At 36.5% G+C, this 9,929-nt stretch overlaps 1 non-coding gene across 1 annotated transcript; it reads right to left on the reverse strand.

Annotated features, from left to right (window-relative positions):
* Positions 1-4,065: 4,065 nt before the first annotated feature.
* LOC144301508 (U6 spliceosomal RNA) lies at positions 4,066-4,174 on the reverse strand. Its single transcript, XR_013368320.1, has one exon. It is a non-coding gene; the product is annotated as a U6 spliceosomal RNA (small nuclear RNA).
* Positions 4,175-9,929: the final 5,755 nt, after the last annotated feature.

Genomic DNA, 9,929 nt, shown 5'->3' on the forward strand with positions numbered 1-9,929 from the left:
CATACTGCCTTTTAAGGAGAGTGGGTCTTAACAGGTATTTGGTATGATTGAGTAGAGTTTTAAGTTTGGGGCCAGAGCTGAAGAGAGACTAAGAGTTACTCTTGTGGTCCTTCCCTGCCTTTTGCCCATATTTCACTGATCCTTTTCTCTAAATAAAAGTAGAGTTTGCAGTAGCATCAAGTATTTTTTAGCCTATATGGAGAATCTGCATTTTTCTATCCAGTTCTCTTTTGACATTATTTTTTTTAAAGATTTTATTTATTGGGATCCCTGGGTGGCGCAGTGGTTTGGCGCCTGCCTCTGGCCCAGGGCGCGATCCTGGAGACCCAGGATCGAATCCCATGTCGGGCTCCCGGTGCATGGAGCCTGCTTCTCCCTCTGCCTGTGTCTCTGCCTCTCTCTCTCTCTCTGTGTGACTATCATAAATAAAAAAAAAAAAAAAAAAAAAAAAAAAAAGATTTTATTTATTTATTCATGAGATACACAGAGAGAGGGAGAGAGAGGCAGAGACACAGGCAGAGGGAGAAGCAGGCTCCATGCAGGGAATCTGACTTAGGACTCGATCCTGGGACCCCAGGATCACGCCCTGGGCTGAAGGCAGGTGCTAAACCACTGAGCAACCCAGGGATTCTCTTTTGATGTTATATTTCTCCTGTCACAGGCCCTTTCTTTCCTGTGTTCTTAGGTAATCGCTTTATTATGTCCATATTTGCTTTTCTTTTCTATTTTTTATGACTCTCTGATTTCTATTTCTGAGTCTCTCAACCCTTTCAAGTTCATATTACTTTTTCCTGTTACTCTGTATGGGACTGAATAAATAACTTTTCATGAGTGTGACAGTTTCATAAGAATCCCATAAATCAAGGGCAGGACTGCCAAGAGGTGGGTGATGTGGTTCTGGGAATGCCAGCCCAAGGCAGATTTTCTCCAGTCATAGCCTGGACACTGTGCTTTTTTTTTTTTTTTTTTTTTTTCTTTTTAAGTTAGAGGCCCTTCAGGAGAGCCCTCTCTTAATCAATTTCAATTCAGATGGTATAAAGAACCCTTAGACCTGGGAATCATGAAATTTGGGTTATAAGGAGCTATGTTAGGCTGAGTAAGAAATTTACCTTCCTTCTCCAATCTTCACTTTCATATTTGAAAAAAAAAGATGTGAAATAGATTTAAATTTTCTAAAATTCTGTCTTCCAAAGAAACTTTAAAAGATAACCTAATAGATAAAAAGAGAGTTGCTATATCCAAGTGGAGGCTGCGGTTGTGATAATCATGGGTGCTGTTTTCTTCCCTTCACTCCCCATGAAACCCCAGAGCACCCTATAGAATTGCTCCAACTTTAAAGAGAAAGTTGGGAAAACCACTGGCCTAGATCAGAGATAAGCAAAATTTTTCTGTAAAAGGTCATGTAGTAAATATTTCTGTTTTTAGGTATTATGTCATCTTTGTTACAGCCACACAACTCTGTCATTATAGTATTAAAAGGCCATAGACATTATTTAAACAAACAAGTGTGACTGGATTTGGCTCAAGGCCCCAAACCTTTGGTCTGCAAAATCCCTACACGTCTTTTGAAGTTGTCCCAAAAATATGTATACACATCATAGAGTTCAACACAGATACATGTATTTTGATTTCCAAAGGAGGAAACAAAATGCATTCAATTAGTCAGTGTTCAGAGAACTTGGGTAAGTTTTCTTTCCATCCTACTTATGTCTCCATTGAAGCTGCCAGTTTAATGAGCCTGGGTACCATCTCCAGTAGGATTCCTTCCTGAGGCTGCCAGCAGAGGGCAAAAGCAGACTTTTTATTCATCTGTTTTATTCTAGCAAATTCACACTGGCCTGGATTTGGAGCTAAATGATTGGGTAATGAAGGCACCCAGAAATGACATGGAAATGGCATACATGATAGAATCAGTAGACAAGAACATTTAAACACTTATTATAACTGTATTCCATCTGTTGAAAAAAATAGAGGGAATACTGGGATCCCTGAGTGGCTCAGCGGGTTTAGCGCCTGCCTTCGGCCCGGGGCGTGATGCTGGAGACCCAGGATGGAGTCCCGTGTCGGGCTCCCTGCATGGAGCATGCATCGCCCTCTGCCTGTGTCTCTGCCTCTCTCGTTCTCTGTGTCTCTCATGAATAAATAAAATCTTTAAAAAAAAATAGAGGGAATACTGAACATAAGTAGAGAAACGAAGGATATAAAAGATGCCCAAATCAAGATTTTAGAAGTGAAAATGATCATCGCTGGGCAAAAAAAAAAAAATGCACCAGATAGTAATAATGGCACATCAAACATAGATTAGTGGACCTGAGCCCACAGCAATTGAGATATCTAAATGAAACACAGAGAGAGATTGGTAAAATTGAGAAAATGAGTGAGCTATTGGACAAGATAAAGCAGCCAAATATTTGTGTAATTATAGTCTCTGAAGGAAGGAAGACAGAAAAGTATTTGAAGACATAATGGCTGAAAAATGTTCCACATTTGATGAAACAATAAACCCTTATATCCAAGAAACTCAACAAACCCCAAGTACAAGGAACAGGAAGAAAAATACAGTAAAAGAGTTAGAGCCATATTGCTTAAGACCAGCGATAAGGGAAAAAAAATCTCAAAAGCAGTAAGAGATTAAAAAAAGACACATATACAGAGGAACAAAGATAAGGATGCCAACACAATTCTTGTTAAAAAATGCATGCAATAAAACAATGAAGCAATACCAGCAAGTGCTGCAAGAAGAAAAGCTTTAAAAGTACAGTTCTTTGTTCACTGGAAATATCTTCAGTGAAGGTAAAATAACTTTTTAAACACACAAAAGCTGAAAGATTTTATCACTAAAAGACCTGCATTATAAAAGATGTTAAAAGTAATTCTTTAGGCAGAAGGGAAATGATATAAGCTTGAAACCTGGATCTGCGAAAAAGGAATGAAAAACACTGGAAATAACTATATTAGTAAATGAAAAGACTCTTTATTATTAATATTTAAAATATTAAATAATCTGTTTAAAACTAAAATAATAACAATGTATTGTGGAGTTTGCAACACATGAAGAAGTAAAATGTAAGACAATAATAGCACAAAGACTGAGAGAGGAAAAAGTATACTGTTATAAAGTTCTTACACTACACATAAAATAGTATAATATCACTTAAAGATAGACTTAATAAGTCAAATATTTATCTTATAAGTCCTAAAACAACTACTGAAAACACAACAAAGAATTATAGCTAGTAAGTTAAGAAAAGAGTTCTCAAATTATAGTTCTCAAATATGCAAATAATCTAAAAGGAAGATAGGAAAAGAAGAAAAAGGTCCAAAAAACGCAGAGGACAAATAACAAGATGGTGGTTTTTAACTCATCTATAGTAATGATCACATTAAATGTAAATGGCTTTGGGACACCTGGGTGGCTCAGTGGTTGAGCGTCTGCCTTCAGCTCAGGGCATGATCCTGGGATAGAGGATGGAGTCCCACATCAATCTCCCTGCTGGAAGCCTGCTTCTCCCTCTGCCTAGATCTCTGCCTCTCTCTCTGCCTCTGTCATGAATAAATGAAAAATCTTTTAAAAAAATGTGAATGTCCTCAATACCCCAGTTAAAAATCAAAGATTATCAGACTGTATAAAAAAGCAAAACTTAACCCTATGCTTATAGAAAGCCACTTTATTTTTTAATTTATTTATAATTTTTTAAAATTTTATTTAAATTCAATTTGCCAGCATATAGTATAACACCCAGTGCTCATCTTATTATGTGCCCTCCTTAATGCCGGTCACCCAGTTACCCTATCCCCTCACCCACCTCCCCTTCTGCAACTCATTGTTTATTTCCCAGAGTTAGGAGTCTCTCATGGTTTGCCTTTCTAATTTTTCACCATTCAGTTTCCCCCCTTCCTTTTTGGTCTCTTTCACTATTTCTTATATTCCATATATGAATGAAACTTAATGATGATTGTCTTTTTCTGATTGACTTATTTCACTCAGCATAAAACCCTCCAGTTTCACCATGTCGATGTAAGTGGTAGGTTTTCATCTTTTCTGGTAGCTGAGTAATATTTCATAAAAATATGGAACACTTCACGAATTTGTGTGTCATCCTTGTTCAGGGGCCATGCTAATCTTCTCTGTATTATTCCAATTTTAGTACATGTGTTGCCTAAATGAGAACAAGAAACCCACTTTAAATATAAACACTTGAATGATAAAAGGATGTTTAATTCTAGCATTAATAAAAAGAAACTTGAAGTGGTTATATTTGTATCCAGCAGAGAAGATTTTTAGGGCAAAATATATTACTAGGGATAAGAATGTCTTTTCATAATGACAAAGAGGTCAACTTACCAAGGGGCATGATATGCTTAAGAACCTGGTAACAGGGATACCTGGGTGGCTCGGCAGTTGAGCATCTGCCTTCTGCTCAGGGCGTGATCCTGGAGTCCTGGGATCAAGTCCCACGCTGGGCTCCCTGCATGGAGCCTGCTTCTCCCTCTGCCTGTGTCTTTTCCTCTCCCTGTGTGTCTCTCATGAGTAAATAATTAAAATCTTAAATTAAAAAAAAAAAGAACCTGGTAACAGAAGTTCAAAATCCATAAAGCAAAAATTAAATTCTGGCCAGTATAGTAAGCCAATAATAATACATAAAAGGAATCCAGATTGGAAACAAAGAAATAAAATTTTGTTCACAGATGACATTACTATCTCTACAAAATCCAATGGAATATACAAAAATGCTACTAGAATTAATAAGTGAGTTTAGCAAGATCAATATTCAAAAGTCAACTGTATTTCTATATACTGGCAACAAACAATTGAAAATTGAAAGGATAAAGCAATACCATTCACAGTAGCATAAAAATATAAAAATGTCTGGCAAAAGATAGGCAAGACCTATAAAATAAAAAATGCAAAATATCTTGAGATAAATTAAATATCTAAGTTGAGAGATATATTATGAAGTTGGAATATTCAATATTGATAAGGATTCAATTCTCCCTAAATTGATCCAGAGATTCAGTGTAATTGAAATAAGCATCTCAGCAGGGTTTTTTTGGCACAAAATGACAAGCTGTGTATGGATGGGTGAGTCTGCCTTTGAAAAGTGGGGAGATTAGAAAGGAATGGAGAAAACATTTGGGGAATGTTAGAAAGGAATGGGGGAAAACAAAAGGGCATGAGGAAACACTTGGAGGGTGATGGATGTATATAGTATCCTGATCATTGTGATAGTCTTACAGATTTAAACATTTATCAAATTATACACTTTAAACGTGTATGGTTTGTTATATGTCAATTATACCTCAATAAAACTTTTAAAAATGTCATAGTATTTGGAGAAGTACTAGACCTTTGTTTTTGTTTTCTTTTTTTTAAGTTTTTTTTTAAGATTTTTTTATTTTTTAAGATTATTTATTTATTCATGAGAGATACAGAGAGAGAGGAAGAGACACAGGCAGAGGGAAAAGCAGGCTCCATGCAGGGACATGGGACTCAAACCCCGGTCTCCAGGATCATGCCCTGGGCTGAAGGTGGCATTAAACCGCTGAGCCACTGGGGCTGCCCAGTACTAGACCTTTGTAAGTGTTAGGAGAAGAGTCATTGTGATCAATTCTTTTTATTGAATCTATAAACTCTCAATTTTAGGATTTGATTTTAGACTGCAGTAATTTTCAATGCAGTACAGACCCTTAGGATGGAATGATGTAGTTAATCTCCATTGTCTATATCTGCCCAATGTCCCTTATTCCTTTTTTGTTACAGTGTCCCTTCCTTTGGAGAATCTTTTTCTTTGTGGTTATCCATTCATGAGGTTGTGGTAATACTTCCAGTCACATTTTCTTAGCCATAGGGGTTATGTCAACCAAAGCTAGCTACTTGTAGTGCCCTATCACTTTTCATGGTCAGTGTTTGGTGAGGTTGATACAAGACTCAGGCAACCAAAACTCATCCCTAGGAGATTTAAATATAAACCTGAATGTGGATAAACATAGATATAAAGGCATACTGATGAAAGAAGGCTGCCCTTGCTTCTCAGGTCAATAGCTTGATTTTATAATCCAAATTTAACTATGGATAGTTGTATGGAGAAACAATGAGGACATTAGGAAATAACTTATACATTCACTTATCTCATTGTATATATATTTTATTGCATCTTTACTATGTGTCAATTACTGGTCTAGGTGTTGGGAGTACAGCGGTGAACAAGCAGGGAGCAGCATACTTGATGATGAATAAAGAAAGGAAACGTCTAAGTGACATTGAGATCTTATATCTAGTCCTATTTGAGATCACATCCATTTTGCTTTTCCCAGTCACATAAAGTCATGAGATTTTTTCTTTTGCTAAAGACTGAATTTTGTTTCTGTTTCTTGCATGTTACAGACTGACCAATATAGAGGGTGGGAAAGTACCCTGGCAAGAGTATAAAAAGGGCACATGTAGTTGGAAATGGTATGTTAAGTATATACCCTTTTCTTGTAATACAAAACACAGAAAGTGGAGTTTAAAAAAAAAAAAAGATCTCAGCTAATGGAGATACACATAATGGGGTGAGAGCCTAATGTAAACCATTGTCTTTTATTTTTTGTTTTCAGACATAGTATTAATAGTTATCATTTTTAAAGCACCTAGATCTTTCAAATATTTTCAAACATTATATCTCTTTCAATCCTCAAAACCAGGGATGCCTGGGTGGCTCAGAGGTTGAGTGTCTGCCTTTGGCTCAGGGCATGATCCCGGAGTACTGGGATTGAGTCCCGCATCGGGTTCCCTGGATGGAGCCTGCTTCTCCCTCTGCCTAGTCTCTGCCTCTCTCTCTCTGTGTGTGTGTGTGTGTGTGTGTGTGTGTGTGTGTGTGTGTCTTATGAATAAATAAATAAAATCTTTTAAAAAATCCTCAAAACCATACTTCAAGGTAGGTAGTAATCATTGGTAGTAATCTTGAAGGGGTCAAATAAATAACCTCTCTTCTTCACCTCAGTTCGAAATAACCTGAGAAATAAGAAAAAAAAGAAGGTAGAAGACAAACATCACTTTTTTTGTAAAAGACTAAATCAGATGATTTTAGATTAGTAGGAGGCACAAATGCCTCCTTTACTGAACCCATCTAGTAAATTGGATGCTGAACCAATGCAGACTTCCCAACATGGAAGCTGTCCAAAAAAGACTTACTGCAGAGAAGAGTTCACTCCCAAGAAGGAAAATGGAGAATCCGAGCCATTTATTTTTTACCAAGTTTACTCAGATGGGTCAGTCACTTCACCTCCCCTGAGATGGAGTGATTAAAGAGTTAGAGAAAGGCCAGAAACACATTGTCACTTGAGCTCCCCCAAGTAGGAGGAAAACTTTAAAACTGGGGAGGTGTTTCTTAAACATAATTCAGTTTACACACGAGGAAAATGAGGCTCAGAAATGCTGAATAGTTTGGCTAAGAGCATACATTTAATAAGTGGCAGGACCAGAAATCAAGGTCCAGTTGATGACCAAGTCCATTTCTTTCCACTACCCTCTGTCTCTTTGTTGTACTTTAAAATGTGCACAATTCCACTGCTAGGAATTTAGCCATATACCACCATACATGCACAAAGATTTCTCTAGGACATTTGCTGCAGGGTTTTTCAGTGGAAAAAAATAAAAGCAACTCAAATGTCCTTCAATCATTAAATGAATTATGGCACATCCACAGAGTAGAATGCTTTATGGCAATTTTTTAAAAACAAGGACAATCCTCCCTGTATTAAAAGGGGGGGAATATCCAAGATAAATTGTGAAAAACAAACAAACAAACAAAAAAACAACTCATTACAACATTGTGCATAGCGTGTTCCTTTTTGGGCAAATTTCAGATGTATATATTTACCCATACACAAAACATTTCCATAGGAATGTAAAAGAAAATAATGGCTAGTACTAGGTACTGGAAAGAGTGGTAGTCATGGTGTATTTGTTTCTACTTGAAACATTTTTTATAGGTATATTTCTTCTTTCTTCTTCCTTTTTAAAAATTTTAAATTTTCTTTCTTCTTTCTTTTTTTTGAGATATATTTCACATACCATAAACTTCACACATTTACAGTGTACAATTCAGTTGGTTTTAGTATACCTGCAGGGTTGTGAAGCCATTATACCTATTTAATGTTAATTTCAGAAAGTTTTCATCACCCCAAGAAGGGCATACCATTAGCACTCACTCCATACTCCCTCATATCCCCAACCCTGGCAACAACTGATCTACTTTTTGTCTGTAAGAAATTTTATATTATAGACATTTTATATAAATAGAATTATAAAGTATGTGGGTTTTCGTGTCTGGCTTCTTTCACTTAGTGTAATGTTTTCAAGTTCATCCACATTGTAGTATTATCAATATTTCATTTCCTTTTGTAGGTGAATAATATTCCTTTATTATGTGTATGTGTATATACCACAATTTATTTATGTATTCATCAGTAGATGGATGTTTGAGTTGTTTCCTTTCCTTATCTATCATAAATAATGCTGCTATGAACATCTGTGCACAAGTTTTGTGTGGACATATATTTCTAATTCTCTTGAGCATATCTAGGGATGGAATTGCTGGGTCATGTGATAACTCCATGTCAAACTTTTTGAGGAACTGCCAAACTGTTTTCTGAAGGAGGTGACTCATTTTATATTCTCCTTCATTTTTAGAGGATCATCTTGTTGGGTATAGAATTCTTTGTTGACAGTCTTTTTCAGCACCTTGAAAATATCATGTGACTGCCTCTGACCTCCATGGTTTCTGATGAGAAATTAGTTTCTAATATTATTGAGGATCTCCTGTATAAATTGAGTCACTTCCCTCTTGCTGCCTTTAATATTTTCTTGTCTTTTGACAGTTTGATTATAATATGTCTATATATAGATCTCTGTGAGTTTATCCTACTTGTAATAAGTTTAGCTTCTTAGATATATGGATTAATATTTTTCCATTGAATTTAGGAAATGTTTCAAATATTATTCCAGTCCCTTTATTTCTCTTCTCTCCTTCTGACACTTTATTAAATATTTGATGTTATGCCTGATGCTGTCACATAGATCTCTGAGACTCGTGTGTGTGTGTGTGTGTGTTTCTTTTATTCTTTTCTTTATGTTCCTCAGACTGTATCATCTGAATAATCCTATTTTCAAGGTTGCTGATTTTTTATCATAACAGCTCAAATTTGTTAAGCCTGTCTAACCAATTTTTCATTTCAGTTATTGTACTTTTCTTTTTTTAAAATTTTTATTTATTTATGATAGTCACACACAGAGAGAGAGAGAGAGAGAGAGAGGCAGAGACATAGGCAGAGGGAGAAGCAGGCTCCATGCACCAGGAGCCCGACGTGGGATTCAATCCCGGGTCTCCAGGATTGTGCCCTGGGCCAAAGGCAGGCACCAAACCGCTGCACCACCCAGGGATCCCTTATTGTACTTTTCTTTTTTTTTTTTTTTTAAAGATTTTATTTATTTATTCATGATAGTCACAGAGAGAGAGAGAGAGGCTCAGAGACACAGGCAGAGGGAGAAGCAGGCTCCGTGCACCGGGAGCCCGACGTGGGATTCGATCCCGGGTCTCCAGGATCGCGCCCTGGGCCAAAGGCAGGCGCCAAACCGCTGCGCCACCCAGGGATCCCCTTATTGTACTTTTCAATGCCAGGATATCTATGTGTTTCTTTTTAATAATTTCTGTATCTTTAATTAGTGTTATCTATTTCTATTGATATTTAGTAAGACATCCTTCTCATGCTTTCCTTTAGCTCTTCAAACATAATTTCATTTACTTTTTTGGACATATTTTTAATAGCTGATTTAGATATTTTGTCTACAGGTTCCAATATCTAAGCTTATTTAGCAACACTTTGTGTTGAATGCATTTTTTTCCCTCTGTGTATGGTCCAAACTTTCTTATTTCTTTGCATGCCTG

This window comes from Canis aureus, chromosome 29, assembly GCF_053574225.1.
Source record: "Canis aureus isolate CA01 chromosome 29, VMU_Caureus_v.1.0, whole genome shotgun sequence".
Lineage (NCBI taxonomy): Eukaryota > Metazoa > Chordata > Mammalia > Carnivora > Canidae > Canis > Canis aureus.